Source organism: Oryctolagus cuniculus, chromosome 11 (genome assembly GCF_964237555.1).
Source record: "Oryctolagus cuniculus chromosome 11, mOryCun1.1, whole genome shotgun sequence".
NCBI classification, from domain to species: Eukaryota; Metazoa; Chordata; class Mammalia; order Lagomorpha; family Leporidae; genus Oryctolagus; species Oryctolagus cuniculus.
In genome coordinates, this window is record NC_091442.1 from 79,049,460 (window position 1) to 79,068,343 (window position 18,884).

The 18,884-nt window shown below is 42.6% G+C and overlaps 1 long non-coding RNA gene across 1 annotated transcript in view; it reads left to right on the plus strand.

Moving 5' to 3' along the window:
• Positions 1-12,298, plus strand: part of LOC138844399 (uncharacterized) — a 28,894-nt gene extending 16,596 nt beyond the window's left edge. The window contains exon 2 of the long non-coding RNA XR_011380172.1: positions 11,689-12,298. This is a non-coding gene — a long non-coding RNA (uncharacterized lncRNA). The remainder of the gene's footprint in view (positions 1-11,688) is intronic.
• The last annotated feature ends 6,586 nt before the right edge of the window (positions 12,299-18,884 follow it).

An 18,884-nucleotide genomic window follows, 5' to 3' on the forward strand; every position in this document is an offset into this window, starting at 1 on the left:
TTTGATGATAAAGTCTACTGCATGTGAGACATGAGAGGTATCAAGAATTATACTTAGGCTTTTGTCTTGAGAAACAGGATATATGATAGTACCATTAACAGAGAAAGTTGAGAAGCAGTAAAGAACATGTTCTGTTGGAGAGTGAAACAAGAGTTCCATTTAGGATGTGTTAAATGTGTGGTGCCTATGAGACATTAAAGAAGTTAAATTACATAAGCCATGACATATATAAATCTGATACCCTGAGATAGAAATAATCACAAATGAACCACTACTTCCAATTTTATACCTTTCATATTTCTATGCTATCCACTATTCCTAGGTTAGCATTCATCCAATATGCAGATTTAACCATGTCACAACTCTATATAATATCCCTTCAAATATCTGAAAAAATATTCTAGACAGAATCCAAATTTCTTAATGCTGCTTACAAATGTGACTGTTGTCCACCTCTCATCTCTTTCCATTCTTCAGTAGTATGCTCTACACTCTAACTTTCAATTCTTTAGCTACACCATGCGATATCATATTTTAGGGCTTTGATTCATGCTTGCCCCTTAGCCTGGGAATTCTTCCCATGTCTTTTCATTCCATTAACACTTACTCATTCTTATTGCAGATAGTACCTCCTTTGGAATGTATTGTAAGATGCTATCTCCCAAAACACAGGTTAGATACCTGTATCAGTTAAAGATAATGTTTTGCTGCACAGAACAGAAACACAATGATGAAGTCTTAATCAAATAAGGTGTAGAGGGGCCTTGGACTGATATTTTGTATGTCATCCTTAGCATGTGCATTGCATCTTTATATCCCCTAGGTATTTCCTTTCCAATCAAGAAAGGAAAAACATTGATGTTTCTTGAGAAAAGGGGGAAGTCTCGCTTCTCCCTTCCTCTCCCCTTTCTTTTCCCTTCCCTTCCCTTGCCTTCCCTTGCCTTCCCTTGCCTTCCCTTCCCTTCCCTCCCCTCCCCTTCCTTCTCCTTCCCTCCCCTCCCCTTTCCTCAGTATTGAAAGGGAAAATGGCAATATAACAGCAATAGGAGCCTTCAAGAGAGCACTTTAAATAATGTACAGAATAGCCAGACAGAAAATCAATAAGGGAAGACAGGAATTGAACTACAATTTATTGCAAATGAACTTCACATATATAAATAGAACATTCCACCCAGCAGTAGCAGAAACAAATTCTTCTCAAGCAGACACAGATCATTCTCTGGGTTAGAACATATGTTTACCACAAAACTAACTAAAAAATTTAAGCAGGTTGAAGTCACATCAAACATCTTTTCTGACTACAATGGAAACAAACAGAAATTAATTGTACAATAAATTTGGAAGATGAAAAACACACAGAAATTAACACACTTTTGAATAATCATTAGGTCAAAGAAGAAACTGTACTTTTCTACAAAGACAAAAATATAAATGTAACATATCAAAACTGTAAGATGCCACACAATCAGTACAAAGAAGAAAGTTCTGATACTGATAAACTGATAAACAGCTCATTAAAAAAAAATTGGGTGGGCATTGGGTCTGGTAATTAAGATGCTGGTCAGGACTCCTGCATCCTATATCAGAGTTCCTGGGTTTCAAGTCTCAGCTCCATTCTTTTTTTTTTTTTTTTTTAAGATTTACTTATTTACTTGAAATTCAGAGTTATACAGCAAAAGAAAGAGAGGCAGAGGCAGAGGCAGAGGCAGAGGGAGAGGGGGAGAGAGAGAGAGAGAGAGAGGTCTTCCATCTGCTGGTTCATTCCCCTGTTGGCCACAACAACCAGAGCGGCGCAGATTCGAAGACAGGAGCCTGGAGCCTTTTCTGGTCTCCCACGTGGATGCAGGGGCCCAAGGACTTGGGCCATCTTCTACTACTTTCCCAGGCCATTGCAGAGAGCTGGATTGGAAGTGGAGCAGTCAGGTCTCGAACTGGTCAGCTCCATTCTTTTTTTTTTTTTTTTTTTTTTTTTTTTTTTTTGACAGAGTCAGACAGAAAGAGAGAGAGAGAGAGAAAGGTCTTCCTTCCGTTGGTTCACTCCCCCAAATGGCTGCTACGGCTGGCGCACTGCGCTGATCCAAAGCCAGGAGCCAGGTGCCTCCTCCTGGTCTCCCATGCAGGTGCAGGTCCCAAGCACTTGGGCCATCCTCCACTGCACTCCCGGGCCACAGCAGAAAGCTGGACTGGAAGAGGAGCAACCGAGACTAGAACCCGGCACCCATATTGGATGCCGGCGCCGGAAGCAGAGGATTTACCAAGTGAGCCATGACGCTGGCCCGGTCAGCGCCATTCTTGATCGCAGATTCTTGCCAATGTGCACCCTGTGTGCAGCAGATGATGACTCAAATAGCTGTGTCCTTGCCATCCGTGTGGAAAATCTGAAATGAGTTCCTGGATCCTAGCTTTTGCCCCAAGTCCGGGGCCTTTGAATGAATTTTGGGAAAAAACCAGCAAATGGAATCTGTCTGTCTCTCTCCCCCTCTCAAGTAAAAATAAATAAAAATTTAAAAGAATTGGAACCTACATTTACACCTCAAGAAACTAGGACAAGAAAAAAACTAAGCTCAACTTTAGCATAAGGAAAGAAGTAACAAATAGAAACAGAAATAAGTGAAATAGAAAATATAAAACAAAATAAGAGTCAAAGAACCCAAGAGTTGGTTTCCTGAAAAAAAAATCTAAAATTGACAAATCCTTAGCTGGGCCAAGAGAAAAGGAAAGAAGACTTGGATTCATAAAGTGAAAGAATAATTTCACAACTGACACAAGTACAAAGGATCATAAGAGACTGTTGTTTTCACTCTTACCTGCATGGTAGAGGGAGTGAAGTGTCTCTTGGGCTCATCTAGAAGGGAACTAACACCACGCAGGCTCTCCCTTCATGGCCTAAGCACTTCCCAAAGTTGCCACCTCCATGGTGACTTCCATCTTTCTTTCTTCCTCAAGTAGAAGCATTTTATTAACTTATGATTTGAGGAGAAGACAAAAAGGCCTAACCCTTCTTGCCTTCTTTTTCAAATCTGCTCATCCACAATGGATTGTAGTCTCCTCTCTTCCTCCTTATATGTGATAAACTACATGATCGAGACCCAATCCTGCCTAGTCAGAGGCCTCTCGTTCTTTCTGCTTTGACCTCATTGAGTGTGAAACAGAGATTGTGCTTACATTTCCCAGACTTGCAGACCCAAATTCTCCTCTGGTGAGTCATCTCCCATCTGGGCTTGAGGAGAACTGAAAAACCTGATTGTGGCTGTTTTGGACAATTGAACTCCTAATGTGCCAGCAGCTTTATCAGTGAACAGTTGATTCTTCCTCTCTCTTTCTTTCTTTCTCTTCCTAACTTCTTGTCAACTGATTCTGAATTTAAAGAAAAGTTAAAACAATGAGTAGTTATCATTACGTAAGCCCCATTAATTATAGGAGCATACTAATTTTTTTAGATAACTCTACACAAAATTGTTGCTTAACGAGAATGTAGGTCTAGAAAAATAAGTGGAAAAAGTTTTACAATAAGAGAATAAAAAAACCCAGAGGATCATCTAAAAATAGGGGGAGGATGTGTTCCTTCATTCACAAGTTCTCACTGTGTGCCTGACAGTTTCCAAGAGAAGTTTAAAGAATTGAAATACTTTAAGTACAAGTTGCGTGGTACAGTACTCTCATTTGAATGGATTTTGAATTTTATAATCATCAAACGCAGACCAAAATTTTATAGTCAAAGATGATATAATCCAATCAACATAATTACAACATTTGAATTCTTATTGCTTCTCAAACAAGCAGTTTCCATACAATATCTGATTAAATCCTGAAAACAACTTTATGAGACAATACATCAGAAGAGTCCAGGTTAGACTGCAGTTGAAAAAAAAGTCCATTGTTTAACTGAACATATTTATTTCTTGCCCTCAGAAAGTTGGCTCTGGATGTGGGCAGCTCTCCAGGGAACTGTCCTCGTGTAATGACATGGTGATTCAGGCTGCTTCAGCCTTGTGGTACCGCCATCTTAACATGAATCTCTTTCTGTGATTGCCACAGCAAGGGAGGAAAGACTGGGGACTCTGATACTGGCCTTTGCTGCCTCTTCCTGAAAGTGACACAGGTCGATTCTTCAATATTTCAGTGGCCAGATCAAGTCACATGGCCCCATCCAATCACAAGGTTGTTGAGAAATAGTCAACCTGTGTGCCCCGCAGGGAAAGAGAACTGAATACTATTTAAACAGCAACATTTACCATAAATAGCTATTATGATTATTTTCTTTGCATATTTGAGGAAGTGGAGGCTTAGCAAAATAGTTCATCTGAGGTTACATTAAAAGTAAGCAGGGAAGCCATTACGTGAGGATGGACAATCTGACTCCAGAGCTCACACTTAACCTCTGCCCCACATGATCTCCCAGTACCACACTGGAGCCCTGGGAGAACCCAGCCACCATTAGCAATATTTACTTCAATTCATATAAATTCAGTTCAGTTCAAATCAGAACACATTTGCTGAATATTTTCTTTGTCCCAGGCGCTGCATTTGTGTTAGGAGGAGGGTTGGTTTATCTGATCAGATAGATCTCTTCTAACTCTGAGGTGTGATAGAAAGAAATAGGACAACTGTGACAGTTAATTTTATGTGTCAGTTTGGCTGGGCTATTGTGACATATATGGTTAAACATTATTCTGGATGCTTCTGTAAAGGTGGTTTTTGGTGAGGTTAACATTTATATCAGTGGACTTTGAGTACAGAGTACTCTCTGTAACACAGGTGAACCTTATTCATCCAGTTGAAGGACTTAATTGAACCAAGACTGACCCCCTTGGACCAAGAAGGACTCCTGCCAAGAGACTGTCTTTGAGCACAAACTGAATTTCTTCCAAGTCTCTATAATCATGTGCTGCAATTCCTTAAAATAAACATCTAGCTCTATGTACCTATATGTATATTTATATATACACTGTTTATTTAATTTCTCTGGAGAATCTTGAGTAAAACAACATGCTTAAAAATTAGTCATGATAAATGAAGGTTAAGAAATTATACGATATTGTATTTTAACTTAGGAATAAGATCCTATGCAATGTGATTTTAGAATATTGAGTGAAAACAATGAATCCTAAAATAATCTACAGGAATAAATCAATGTATGGTAAAACTCACTGATTATAACATATGTACATTTTTGCAAAGAATCTTACAGGCTGAACAAAAACTAGCCAAAACAATCTGCCACATATAAACCTCATAAGAAGGTTTTGTAATCTGTCTACTTAGGAGAGTGTTCCAATTATCCTCACAAATTTGATGTGTGAGAAGGTTTGGCTAGGTGTTAATTATCATTATAGAAGGATTTAAGCTCTCCTACATGACTGAGAATGCTAACAGGTAGTTTCTAATAAATTTTTTTTTGGTAGTCTCTAATTTTAACTTGTTCTCCTGTGCAAGATTCCGGTTTTTAGTTGCCCCCTGCTGGCCATACAACTACAGAATTTCTAGTGACAACAGCAAAAAAAGTTCCAGTAGATTCAATTTGATGATAATAAACTTCTGAAAAGGTGCATTTAAGTTTTTTCATAAAATGAATTCACATGGATTTCCAGTGCCCAGCTGAGATATGTAAATTAATCCAAAGTTCTGATTAAACACAACATAGCAGTATTCTGCTGTGTTTTGTGACTTTTCAAATCCTTTTTGAAACCATGTGGAAATAATTTACCGAATTAAGAGAAAAACAAATCTTATGTAAGCATCTTAAAAACTTGTTTTTTTAAATCCTGTCTCTGCTATCACCTCTCTGGCTAATCCTGGAAAAGCCATTTTAACTTCTTCTAGATGCCTACTTTTACTTCCTTTTCTGTACGAAGAGGTATAATTGACAAACTGTACATTTTTCAAATGTGTAGTTTGATAACTTTTGAGATATGTGTGCAGCCATAAAGCCATCATGAACCTCCAGCTATAGTGAACATGTTTCTACATGTGCCACTTCGCGATGCCTCCTTCTTGTCCCTCGGAGGCCCCTCCCATTCTCAGGTAACCACTAACGTGCTTTCTGTCACTTCAGATAAGCAGTGATTTTCTAAAGAAGAAAACAATTTTTAAAACACTAGTTTAAGAGACTAAGATATGGAAAAATGCTTTCTATATATTAAAAATCTGAATTTTCCTGTTTTGAAACTGGAGGCAGCAGTGTGATGTAGTGATTAAAGGCTTGAGCTTTCTGTCAACAGTCATGAGGCTGGCCCTTGGCTCTGTCATTCACTAACTGTGTGACCTTGGGAAAGTTACTCAATATCCAAACTGGGGTTAATAGTTTCCCCACACTTAGGGAGATGGATAATAATAGCATCTATCCTCATAAAGATGTTGTGAAATCACATGCAAAGCACTTAGCTCACTACCGGGACTGTCCATGCAAAGCACTTAACCAGTGGTAGTCACCTATCTTTAGACATTTCAAAGAGCACCATCTAATTCTAAGAAAAGGAAATGAGAACTCTGACCATCAGCCAGTGTAATCTTAGGGCAATCATTTCACAAGTGTTATGTGAGGATCATCCTAGCTCACTGTGTTAGACATGGTGTCTGGCTGACTCTGACTCAAATCCTTTACTTAAGTACTCGTTGGTTTTCTTTCCTCATAACTCTTTCCCCAAGGGTCATGATATCCCTTTCTTTGTAATTCCATCCCTCCTCCCACCAAACATATAACCTGACAGTCATTTCATTTCACCTTTGTGATCTAACAAATAACTTGGCCAGAGTAGAGTAGATGATAGTTACTCAACCAGAGTAGAGTGAATGACAGTCACCATTGGAGGTGGCAGGCACCATGGAAATAAAGATAATTGAAGAAATTAGTGCTTTTTTGCATGATAAATGTTCTGTATGGTTTTGTCCCTTGTATTCAGAAATTCCTGTTGCTGGTTTTTTTTTAACCTGTTAAGCTCTGACATGTTCATACTTGATGAAGTTTTTTCTCTCCAGCAAAAAATACTTGAGCTCTACTTGCCAGCCCAGCCCAATGTCTCATCTGGGGCCAACTCTAGCTTTGCAGAAGAAAAAGTTAAGATGTTGCATGTTGAAAATTGTGGAAAATCCACAAAGTTTTAGTACCACCTCATTAAAAAAAAGGCCAGAGAAATATATGGGAAGGGGATAATTCTCTCAGGGAAGGAGGACCTCCTGCCTACCATCCCTCCTATCTGTGCCATTTATACAGGTTTATTTACTCCCTCAATCTTACCCTGGTTTTCCTTAGAAATCAGGATCTCAGACAATAACTTGTGTGCAGGTAGTTGATTTTGGGAGAATATCTGAGTGAGTGGGTGTGGAGGACTGGGAAGGCCAGAGCATAAAAGGAACAAAAGGCAATTCAAGGGTGTATTACCAATCTGGACTTTGCTGCAGACAACCCGGGCTTGTTTTACTAGATCTTGGATGTCTACTCAGAAATCACCAAAAATTGTCTGAGTGAAGAAGAGGAGAACAGATTCACCAGTTTCCCTCCAGCATTAGACAATGTGACAGATGCTTAAGTAACTCTCAATGACCCGTCTTCTGGTACTAATACTTCCTTTAAACCCCTCCACTTGAGTCTATGTGGAACCCATGCATTGTTTGCAACCAGAAGAATATAGCCAACGTGATAGGATGCTACTCCCATTATTACATGACCATATATTGTAAATGTGATGAAAGGTCACTCCAACGATTATGTTGTATTATGTAAGAATCCATCCTCCAAGCAGACTCACTCTCTATCACTGACTTCTGCTTTTGAGGAAGCAAGCTGCTATGCTGAGAACTGCCTGTAGAGACAAGCACCTGCCTAGGAAGTCAGGGTCTTTAGAAGCTGAGACCAACCTATGACTGACAGCCAGAAAACAAAACAAAAACAAAAACAAAACAAAAAAAAACAACAAAACACCCGATGCTCTCATGAATTCCCCTATAAAAATAATACGGCCCTCCACTTTACATCAAACCCTATCTTCCACCTAAACTATGTTCTCCATTTTTCCTTGACATCAGCCCATCGTCTCTCACTTTAACCAAGCACGACTAGTCTGGCAAACTTCAAACCATTTGAACTGATACACAGATGTTCATTTGTGGGGAGCAAACCGGACTAGACTGAGTTACTGGAATTAAGACTTATTCTATGCATCTGCTCTCCCACAATATGGCACTGGGAGAGAAGTAAACAGCTTCCACACAGCTGCCTCCAGTTCAACCAATAAACTGTAGGACTTGCTACTGATTGGAGGAGAGCAGCGTACTCGGCATGTGGGCAGCCGAGTTGGGATTGGCGGAGGAGGACTATAAAGGAGGAGAGAGATGGCATGCACCAGGAACATCTAAGGGGAACATCTAAGGGGAACGCCTGTGCAGCCCCCCAGAGAGCCGGCCGGCGGAGTGCCGCTCCCCTGCGGAAGTGGGGAATGTGGCCAGGGGGAACTGCCCTTCCACGGAGGTGGAAGGGATAGTAGCCAACCCGGGAAGAACCAGCAGCAAACCCGGGGAGGGCCGAGCAGACGAAAGAACAGCGCAGGGTCCTGTGTCGTTCCTCCACGAAGAGGGGGAGCGACATAATGGTGCCGTGACTCGGATAGGAAACCTAGGACGGATAGGAAACCTAGGAGGAAAGAAATGGGAAAATACCGGAGAGAGAGACTAGCAAACAGCCTAGGGAAAAGCCGGACGAGAAAGGTGCCGGAAGAAGCTATTGAAAGCCTAGGCATAGACTTGGATATGGACTGTGGGAAAGAAGTTAGGATTGAAAGCGAAAGTGAAAGCTTTCATAGACTCGGATGCAGACTATGGCGGGGAAGCTAGGAGATTGAAAGCGAAAGTGAAACCTGGAGGAGGCTTGGACTCGGATACGGACTGTGGGAAAGAAGTTAGGATTTAAAGTGAAAGCAAGAAGAAACTTAGACTCAGGTACGGACTGCAGGTTGAAAGTGAAAGTGAAACCTATAAGAAACTTAGACTTGGATACGGACTGTGGGGAGTAGGCCAGGAGAAATGAGGGAGGAATATTGTTGGAAGAAAACTTAGGGAAACACACCGGGTAGAGAAAAATGTTAGGGAGGATGAAGCCGCGAGTGCAGGCCAAGCCATCTTGGAATTCTTCAAGTCACCCTGGGGAGCAAGAGGCGAAGATCTGGAACCAGAGGCAGAGACGTGGGCCGCCAGGATTCGCCAGGTTAGTCCGGGGAACTTGGACTGAATGCCGGTAGTGGCGGAAACATTCGCGGAAGCCGCCGCGTGCAGAGAGAGCACGGGGCGTGAACAGATAGGAAACGCGGGGCTGGCGCAAGGCCGTGGTGCGGGCGCGAAGTGCGTGGAGACCGCGGAGCGTGCGCGCAGAGCCGGGAACCCGCCGGCGGGGCGAGGCGCCGGGAAGCCGCGCAGAGCCGTGAAGCTGCCGCGGGGCGAGGTGCCGAGAAGCAGCCTCGGGGCGAGCGCCGCCGGGAAGCCGCAGGGATAAGAGAAACAGAAGTTTAGAAGTAAAAGAGAAATAGGAATGCTGGAAGATAGAAGTAAAATGGGAGAAATAGGAATGCCCGGAGATAGAGAAATAGAGAAATAGAAAGGCCTCCCTACAACACTGCAATGTGAGAGCTTGGATTCGGTCTGCCTGATTAAGTGAGGCGATGAGCACCTGGGTGGCTAGCAGCTTATGCGCTGCAGGTCACCGAAGACAGGCACGAATTAACATCAGTAAGGCCTCCCCACAATACTGCAATTAGAAAGCTTGGATTCGGTCTGTCTGATTAAGTGAGGCGATGAGCACCTGCGGGCCGCTAGCAACTTAGGAGCTGCAGGTCACCGAAGATAGGCACGAACCAACACTAATAAGTCTCCCCCACAATATGGCAATGAGAAGGCTTGGATTCGGTTTGCCTGATTGTTAGGGCTTGTAAGCCCCTGCAGGCAGAGCAGAGCATGGGCTGCAGGGCACCGAACACAGGCACGCATCAGCGCCTAAAAACCTCCTCACAACATGGCGAAGAGAGGACCCAGATTCGGTTTGCCTGATAGGACTTATAAGAACCTGTGGCAACTCTAGCAAGTAGAGCAGAGTGTGTGCCGCGGGACACCGAAGACAGGCGCGTATCAACGCCAAAAATAAAAAGAAAGGGGGATCTGTGGGGAGCAAACCGGACTAGACTGAGTTACTGGAATTAAGACTTATTCTATGCATCTGCTCTCCCACAATATGGCGCTGGGAGAGAAGTAAACAGCTTCCACACAGCTGCCTCCAGTTCAACCAATAAACTGTAGGACTTGCTACTGATTGGAGGAGAGCAGCGTACTCGGCATGTGGGCAGCCGAGTTGGGATTGGCGGAGGAGGACTATAAAGGAGGAGAGAGATGGCATGCACCAGGAACATCTAAGGGGAACATCTAAGGGGAACGCCTGTGCAGCCCCCCAGAGAGCCGGCCGGCGGAGTGCCGCTCCCCTGCGGAAGTGGGGAATGTGGCCAGGGGGAACTGCCCTTCCACGGAGGTGGAAGGGATAGTAGCCAACCCGGGAAGAACCAGCAGCAAACCCGGGGAGGGCCGAGCAGACGAAAGAACAGCGCAGGGTCCTGTGTTGTTCCTCCACGAAGAGGAGCAAATACGAGAAGAGGGGGAGCGACATTCATTCATGAAAGAGAAATCTCCAAAGTCTAATTCAATTTATACAAAGGAAATTATTTCAGATAGTGAACTAAATTTGGGCTGATCATGTAAGTTCCCTTTCCTAAAACTTTCTAAACATAATATAGTCTCTCTCTGGGTCTCCTCCTCACCATCAACGTCATAACCCTTCTCCATTTTCTATATTTATTCTATATTTTAGCAGTCTCTCTTCTAAATCAAAATCAAAACTAGTACCACAGTTCCCTGAAGCCTATGCTTTTAACTCCCAATTATATCCCAAGCAAATGATATTGATACATGACATACTCAAATGACATATTGGGATATTCGACCACCCTGATTGCTTAACTATCAGGAAGATCATTGTGTTCTTTTAACTGGAAGGGATATGATTCAAAAACTTAGGACCTCAACACTAAAATTCACCTGTTGTATTTAGTTTGGGAGTTTTATTGTTATTAATTCCAGCCCACATTGTCTTCTAGAAATTGCCTTGAGAGAGAAATAACAGAACTATAACCGGCCAGGGAGTGCACTGGAGGATGGCCCAAGTGCTTGGGCCCTGCACCCCATGGGAGACCAGGAGAAGCACCTGGCTCCTGCCATCGAATCAGTGCGGTGTGCCGGCCGCAGTGCGCCGGCCGCGGCGGCCATTGGAGGGTGTACCAACGGCAAAGGAAGGCTTTTCTCTCTGTCTCTCTCTCTCACTGTCCACTCTGCCTGTCAAAAAATAAATAAAATAAAATAAAAAAAAGAACTGTGACCAAATAAAGTTTAATTTGGGCTAGATATCATTAAACCAGGGAATGTAAATAATCCTAACTTCATTCGATCTTCTGCTCCTTTCCTTCAAGATAGAGTTGATTAATTTCTGGGTTAGAAAATCCTAGCCATTTATCCACAGGAGGACCCATTTCCTTCCTCAGCCTAAAGGCAACTGCCCTGGGCAGTCAGGGACAGAAGTTGTTAAGATTTTGTCTCAAGATGTATTACACTCTTAAAAATATGACATATTTCTTTCTTCTTTCTTTTTTTCTGTTTCAGAGACCAACATATGTGCTTTTATTGTGCAGGAGACCTTGGACTTCACAACCGAGGCCTGGCTGCTTTCAAAGATACTCAAGAGGGCTCTACATTTTTCCAAGTCTCTTCAACATCTGGCTTGGTAGAGGACAGCCTGATTCTCGTATTTGCTTCTATATTCAACCTGTTGTGACACATTGTCTTGGGTGAAATAAATGGATAAAATTCAGCCGTACACACATAAAAAACTGGAAAAGGAAATAGTATTTTACAGATTTTAAAAAAGGTAATTGTGGAGGCCAGCGCTGTGGCGTAACAGATAAAGCTGCAGCCTACAGTACCAGCATCCCATCTGGGCGCTGGTTCCAGAACTGGCTGCTCCACTTCTGATCCAGCTGTCTGTTATGGCCTTGGAAAGCAGTGGAAGAAGGCCCAAGTCCTTGGATCCCTGCACCCGCGTGGGAGACCCAGAAGAGGCTCCTGGCTTCTGGTTTCGAATCGGCTCAGCTCCAGCCATTGCGGCTTTCTAGGGAGCAAACTAGTGGATGGAAGACACCCCCCCCCCCGCCTCTGCCTCTCTGTAACTCTGACTTTCAAGTAAACAAATAAAATTTTTTTTTTTTAAAGGTAATTGTGGGAGTGGTCCTTCCATGCAGCAGTTAGGACACTCCTTGGGATGCCTGTATCCCACACTGGAGTGCCTGGGTTTGAGTCCTGGCTCCACTTCTGATTCCAGTTTCCAGTAAAAGCACATCCTGGAAGGTAGCTGCTGATATCTCAAGTGTTTAGGTCCTGCTACATACACGGGAGACTCAGATTGCGATCTGGGTTCCTGTGTTCTGCTTGACCCACTCCTGGCTATTGAAGGCATTTGGAGAGTGAATCAGTGGATGGAAGATCTCTCTCTCTTTGCCTTCAAAATATCAATCAATTAATAAACAAAGGTAGTTTATTTAAGTCAATCAATAAATAATTTACATAAAATAAACATTTAAAGGTAATTGCCTTTTAAATAAGAATAAATAAATAGATAATTTAAAGGTATCATTCTTCTTTGATATTGTACTATCAAAATTGTGCAGTGACAGTTTCTTAAATGTTAGTAGCAGCATGGCATCTGAAACTGTATAGATGTACATTTTGAACATTCTTACATTAAAATCCACTGGTTTATCTTAAACGTTAAATGGACTTTTACATATGCATTATTTTGTAACATCATGCATTTGGCCATTTGAAAATTGGTGGTTCATTGAGTTAGAAATATCTTCTGTATCTTTGAAGTTATCAGATTCATAGGAGTGCATATACATTTTCCAAAATTCTAAATTTTGCTTGAAAACTCAAATTTTATCATAGCAGTAGTTGATATAAGTTGTTTTCCTTGAACTAATTGGCTCACTTCACTCATTTTTGTGAAAATGTCTGTCAGATACCCAAGTTTGAATAACTGTAGTTTGTCAGTCTTGTAAGTAAAAAGTGGTGTTCCTTTTAAAAAGTGGCTTGATTTCCACTTTGCTTTGGCCTTGTCTAAATACTGATGAAGTTTGTGGATTCAAAAGGCTTCCATAGCTTAGGAAGCTCATGTCAAAAGCCTCAGGTGGTCATTGACATTGTACATAAGAGTGTTAATTGTTAAATTAACAACAGGAGTCACTGTGCACTAACTTCCCATGCATGACCTCTGTCCTCAATGAGTTATATTATGAGAGTTAACTGTAAAACTTGTTCTCAGTTTTTTAATGTGTGTGCGCGCAGATTGTTGAAATCTTTACTTAGTACAGAGTTGGTCTTCTGTGTATAAAGTTAATTGAAAATTAATCTTAGTGGAGAATGGGAGTGGGAATGGGAGAGGTATGAGGAGGAGGGGTGGAAGTGCAGGTGGGAGGGTGGGTATGGTGGGAAGAATCACTATATTCCTAAAGTTGTACTTATGAAATTTGTATTCCTGAGATAAAAGGTTTCTTTGGGAAAAAATTAAAAATAAAATAAAAAGTGGCTTATTCACTACCAGAAGTCCATTTTCTTCAGACAACCTTTGACCTCTGATATGTAGCATGAATACACCATGCATTTTGTGTCAAGGGACTTTAAAAAAATGTATCTAGGTGCTGTGATTTAATATATTTAATATTCTTCCTATTTTATCAAGAATTTTATGAAGTGAAACTCTGTATTATTATTATTAGTGACTATCCAGTACTGAAGAACACAATGACTACTTGTGCAGTTTGGTAAGACTGCCTTGATTTTTCTTAAGGCATCAATGATTTTACTGATCATTGCCTTTTTTTTAAATTTTTTTTTTGACAGGCAGAGTAGACAGTGAGAGAGAGAGAGACAGAGAGAAAGGTCTTCCTTTGCTGTTGGTTCACCCTCCAATGGCTGCCAAGGCCGGCGCGCTGCGGCAGGTGCACCGCGCTGATTCGATGGCAGGAGCCAGGTGCTTCTCCTGGTCTCCCATGGGGTGCAGGGCCCAAGCATTTGGACCATCCTCCACTGCACTCCCTGGCCACAGCAGAGAGCTGGCCTGGAAGAGGGGCAACCGGGACAGCATCCGGCGCCCCGACCAGGACTAGAACCCGGTGTGCCGGCGCCACAAGGCGGAGGATTAGCCTGTTGAGCCACGGCGCCGGCCCATCATTGCCTTTTATCATAGCATATTATGTCAACAAAGTGAGAAGTGCAGGTAATAGTGTTATTGTTAAAATGATTTTGCAGATATGTGAAAGGATCTTGGGGACTCTCTAGGGTCTGAGAACACATTTGAGAATCACTGCTAAGAGAAAACCCAAGTACTAAGTAGCAGCAATGCACTCTTCTCACAATTTGCCCCTCTGAGAAGTCTGTGCTGTTACAGCCAATACCAGCCTAACTACTCTCTTACTGATCTTCTCTGTTTGCCAATATCATGGTTCAGCATATTCTGTTCTTGGTTCTAGCTCAATTCTCCTCTTTGATCATCCATGCTTCTTACTAAAGAAGAATCCCAGGTCTGTCTTTCTGTCTCTCTCTCATCTACCTGATAATTTCTCACACTAATATTCCGATGATTCTATGTTAACATGATCTTGTTACCAAATTAGCACTTCAGAGTAGGCTGTTACTTCATTGACTATTCTTATATTCATACATTTCTTTGTAAAAATTTATTTCTCTAAAAAGCATAGTTTGTACAACTCCTGTATAATTTTCTACAGAGATACATCTGCTTTAGGCTTTAAAGGATATTAATTTGGATAGGTGAAATTAAATTAACATTTTCAAAGTATAAGAGATAATAATAGATTTATTGAGGTAAAAAAGCAAGAGTATGGTTTGGAGAAAGGCAAGGACAATGCATACTGTTGAAACATTAAATCAAAGTTTGAAAGGCAGTGTATGGTCAAATTGTAGGTGTTGACTTCCTGTAGTTTATTTGGCAAGCAATGGGGAGCTACTAGACTTGTTTGAGCCAAGGCAAAGGTAATTGGGTGAACAGGCTTACTATTAAAGTTTGTTTAAGATGTACTTGACAACTATATACATATGTATAATTGGTAGAAAAATTCTTGAGAAAAGAGATGAGAAAACCAGATAGGAAGACTAACCCAGGTGATGGCCATGACAATGGAGATGGCAGAGAGATTTTTGAGGACAATGAGGAAGTAAGATGAGTAGGTAGTGGTGAGGGAGAACTTATTGGTCAAAAATTGTCATAATTCCAAGCATGAACTACTGAGAAAATGATGATACCATTAAAAGAAATCAGGAAGTCATAAAAAGGAACAGTTTGTAGGAAGTAAGATGATATGCTCAATTTTCTACCTTTAAGGCATATAAGTGGCTATACTAAAGGAGGAACTATATAAAAGTATTATAGTACTTACTGTGACCTAACAGATAGTAGAAAATTGTGGTTATAGCTACACTGGCTTTATATTGTCTCATTGTAATATAAATTCAATGGAGAAAATAAAACATGCAGTCAGCATTTTAATTCCCTGTAGAGTTCCTCTCTACACAAATCTACCAGAGATCAATAGCTTTTCTGGGATCCTTGCATCACAAAAATAGCTCTTAAAAAGTGATATGTATTTATTGAGTGATTTATGTGTTATGCTAAATTTTATTTTATTTATTTATTTTTATTATTTATTTGACAGATAGAGTTAGACAGTGAGAGAGAGAAACAGAGAGAAAGGTCTTCCTTCTGTTGGTTCACGCCCCAAATGGCTGCTATGGCCGGAGCTACGCCAATCTGAAGCCAGGAGCCAGGTGCTTCCTCCTGGTCTCCCATGCGGGTGCAGGGGCCCAAGCACCTGGGCCATCCTCCACTGCCTTTCCAGGCCACAGCAGAGAGCTGGACTGGAAGAGGAGCAACTGGAGCTAGAACCCAGTGCCCATATTGGATGCCGGCGCCGCAGCAGAGGATTAACCAAGTGAGCCACTGCGCTGGCCCCTATGCTAAATTTTATAATACTCACTCCCATCTATTAGATGTTATTTGGATTTTCGTAAGAGAATTAAATACTAAAGAGCTCAAGAACTTTCCAAAGTCAAACAGGAAGTGATGGAATCACATGTGGACTCAGGTTCTATTTCTTTTTGTGGAAAGAAAGCTAGCACAAACTACTATCTTGACTATTTGATGGTACACAGGGATATAACTAGTGCTTGCTAAGGAGAACTGTCTCAGGAAATTCAGCTTGTGCTCAACTCATGCACCCAACTTATAATTGGTTCTGTTCCAGTTTTACCTATACTAAATAACAACTTACATGTTTCAGAACTCAGCTTCTGGGAGTAACTGACCATGCAGGGAACACAAACATTGGCAACGGCTGAGACTGCTCCAGCTCACAAAGCAAATTTGTTAGATAGGATAAACAGAGACTTAAGACCCTGGATAGGCAGGGCCTGCACTATGCCCCTCGTAAGCAGGAAGCAGTTACAGAAGAGATGATTCGATGTCCATCAATTTCCCTTAGGGTTAAGGGATGGAGTCTCTGAGAGGGGAATGAAGTAGGCAGGCATACAGGTTAAAATTGATTAGATTCGTGAGCTGGAAGACCACACCTTTGCAATGCCCCTGTGGGCCACACCAGGGTGTGAACCAGCCAATCAGGTTAATTAACCACTCCCCTTTGGAAGTGGGCTAAAAACCTGGGACACGGTATGTCCGCCCTTCTCTTATTTTCCCTGGCCTCTAGCCAGGAGGGGGCTGGCTGTAGCCCTGTGCCTCGGGCCACCCGCCCTAGGCTTCCTGGCCAAGATGCTCCTCCACGAGGCTGGTTCCTGGTGCTTGGTATGAACCCAGATTTATCCTTCTCTCTTAGATAAAGCTCTCACTGAATAAAGGCTTAAAATGTACCATGCTGCCTTGTTTATCTGTGCTGGTATTTAGAATTCTTCTCTAAATAGTAGGCAAGAACCTTCTCATGCTTATTAATATTGGGGATTTATTAATAAGCATATGGTGATATCATATAGCACCCCAAATTCCAGTAGCATATGTGGCACCCAGGCGGCACCTCTGGGGAACTTTAAGGGGCCATATTTTTGTATAGATTTTGGATGTCTGTTCTCCAATAACAAAGGGATCTCCCTCTTGGAGCAACTACTTTCACCACTGGATATCCAATTCCTATCTTTTCTAACAGTGAGAGAGAGAGATATTAAATAAAATTATTTGAAAAATCACCTCTTAAAAAGAGGGGAAATGAGACTCTGGTAAGGTCATTACAAAACAATAAAATAAGTTCTTTGACATGACATTAAATTTAGACAAACGTGAGAGAATGACTTTAAGAACAAGCCCGTGCATCAAAATGTGGAGCTAGCTCTTCCTAAACCTAAGGAAGGCAGAGGGCAAACAGCTTGGAGGAGGAATCCAAGATGGCCGAACAGGGTATAGCCACGCGAATTTAAGCTGCCCTGAGACATGAAAAGAACAAAGGAAGGACTACATTTCCAGGGGGCTGACAGGAATTTTCAGCGAAGAGCAAACAAACAAAAAAACAATGAAAACTCCGTGGTACAAGAGGAGAGAAGACAGAGACCCCGCTGCCACTAGCAGTGTGGCACAACCAGCTGCGGGCCATGAGCCGCCATCTTATCACCTCAAGGTAGGAAGAAATTGCCACGGGCCTTGCCGCTCGTGGTTTTAGCTGACAGGAAATTCCACAGCCACCCAATGACTTATACGTCAGCCTGGAAAGCTCCCTGGGTTCTGAGTAACTGCCGCGCTTGGAGCAGGGAAGCCGCATTGCTTTCCTTCCCTCCCATCCCCTACCCACCCAGAGCGCCATACTCGCCATACGAGTACAGCCGTGCAGTGTGCCTTTATTCTGCTGCTACCAGCATTGTAGTCAGAGTCAGGGCAACATGTGGAGCAAGGGACAGATCCCCTGCGCCCTGCAGCTGTGGGAGTTTTGGGGCATTAGCCCCAGAGCTGCGCTCAGACATTTTACATGAGCCAAGGCAATTTGCTTAAGCTTCTGAGGGTTAACACCAGAAGCAGTCCATAAAAAATTCCACACGAATCCTGGGAGATCTGGATAATGACCCACTATGCCCTGCAACACCAGAGCTGTAACAATTTGTTCTAAATTTCTCAGTGCCACTAGAATTTACCTGGTGGACATAGGGAACAACTTACCTAAATTCTACCTCTCTGAAATCATACCCTCAGAGTAATCTGTATACCTTGTAGTCACTCTGTAGGACTGGAACAGGGTTCACTTCACATCCTCTAGTCCTAGGACTAGGCTATTGGTATTATTATTATTTTTTTTTATTATTTTTTTTTGAGAGGCAGAGTGGACAGTGAGAGAGAGAGAGAGACAGAGAGAAAGGTCTTCCTTTGCCATTGGTTCACCCTCCAATGGCCGCCGCGCACCGCGCTGATCTGATGGCAGGAGCCAGGAGCCAGGTGCTTTTCCTGGTCTCCCATGGGGTGCAGGGCCCAAGCACTTGGGCCATCCTCCACTGCACTCCCTGGTCACAGCAGAGAGCTGGCCTGGAAGAGGGGCAACCGGGACAGAATCCGGCACCCTGACTGGGACTAGAACCCCGTGTGCCGGCACCACTAGGCGGAGGATTAACCTAGTGAGCTGCGGCGCCGGCCCGGGCTATTGGTATTATAAGCACAGCATCTGTTGAGCTCTGCTAGTAGGATCTGAGGAAGGGTCCATCCATATTGCACAGTCCTAGAGCCACAACAGTTGATGCTACAG